Source organism: Cyprinodon variegatus, unplaced genomic scaffold, assembly GCF_000732505.1.
Source record: "Cyprinodon variegatus isolate N-32 unplaced genomic scaffold, C_variegatus-1.0 Scaffold617, whole genome shotgun sequence".
NCBI classification, from domain to species: Eukaryota; Metazoa; Chordata; class Actinopteri; order Cyprinodontiformes; family Cyprinodontidae; genus Cyprinodon; species Cyprinodon variegatus.
In genome coordinates this window covers 234,090-235,827 of record NW_015151070.1, presented here as the reverse complement: position 1 = coordinate 235,827, position 1,738 = coordinate 234,090, and positions in this window count along the sequence as shown.

The window sequence follows — 1,738 nt, the reverse complement described above, 5'->3', positions numbered from 1 at the left end:
ATAGATTCTAGAGAGTGGGAGAATAGAGATAGAATGAAGCAGAATGATGAAATAAGGGTCTCTATGTCCTCCAGAATTCTAAGCTTATAGCAGCATAACTATACAGATGGCTCAGGATAACCTGAGCCACTCTAACTATAAGCTTTATCAAAAGGTTTAAGCCTACCCTTAAAAGTAGACAGGGTGTGTGACTCAGATACCCTCTTATGATATTCCAATGTCGCTGCTGTAGATCCTGGTCCTGTGGATCATCGGGTCAATGTTAGATTTATACAACTTTTATTGTCATTCTGTATACACAGAGCATAAATGCAATGAAATGATAATAGCGCTACGATGCTTGTCGTGCTATTATCGTAAAAAGTGGGGTGAGCAGCTTGAGAAGTAGGCCTTGGGACTTCATAGCTTTTGGTGGGGAGCCTTCTGAAAGGGTTGACGGCATGTTGTACTTCTGAGGGGCATTAGCTTTAGTTGGAGGCCCTGACAGGTTATGAAGAAGATTTGATATTTCTTCGTCTGAGCCTGTATCTTGTTCGTAGACTTTGCCTTTGCAGCATTCAGTCTTTTAGTTGCTTCCAAACGCTCTGTCTGCGCTTCTCTTCTAGTGACTTCGGTCTTTCAGCATTTTCTGCTTCTTGCTGTACTAGCTGCCTCCTGTTCTCAGCCTCAAGCTTTTCAAGCTCCTTTTCTTCCTGTTCCAATTTCTACTAGAGCCTCCAAGGTAGCTTTAGATGCCGCAAACTCTGCTTCTGCCTCCTGCTTCTTTGTGGAGGACACATTTAAGCTCCTTGAAACACGTCCAGAGGCTGAGCGGCTAAACATGGACACTTGGTCTTCTTTACATGAAAACACTGAACCAGTGTCAGCCCATAGTGCTCGTACTCAGGGTAAATACCTATCTGTATCTTCATCCTGGAGAACATGTAGCCATTCAATAAGTTGCTTTGAAACAGCATCACAGGAGTCAATCGACGTTGGGTGTCCGCGTCCGGGACACTGTGTTTGCGAATATGTCCTCATAGAATTCCTTCACTTTGAGATCAGCAGTATGAACTTGAATTTGATGTTCATGTAGAGCTTTGGTTGACTTGAGTAAGGAGAGTGCCCTTTGAGCCTCTTTAGCATGAACCTTCCATTTCTCATATGTTTTGTTAAAGTTACGTTGAAGTTTCTTTAATTTTCAGTAAGTTTTCTTTTTCTCTTGTCTTTAGTTTCTGTATTCGCTTCAGTTTCAGTTACAGGATTTGCTTCAAAGGCTACATCCTGAACAGACTCCTCTTCTTCTTCATGAGTAACTTCTGTGTCTCGCATTTCACTTGCAGTGTCTTTATCATCCATTTTAGTGTATTAAGAATTTAACTGAATTTAAGAAGGAAACTCAAGGAATCTAGTGTTAATTAACTTGAGTTAAATTGTGTTGTAAATTAGAGCAAGTTTCATCCTTGAAAACTGTTTTAGATAAGTTAAAAGTATGCTTAGTGGACTATGTTTAAAGACTATTAACTGAAATTAAAACAAAAAAAAAATATCAGTACTGTTAAGTGTTAAAGAGGCAGAGACATGGTTTGAAAAACAACGGGTTGTTTTCATCAACAATCTTCCGATGTGACATTCATCGGGGCCAGACTAAATTACACATTTAATATCACATCTAGTCTGGTTTATCAGGCTAGGTAAACAGCAGAAATGTATGCCGCCGTGGGTTATTTGGGTTTTTGTGACCTCACTAGTGTTTATG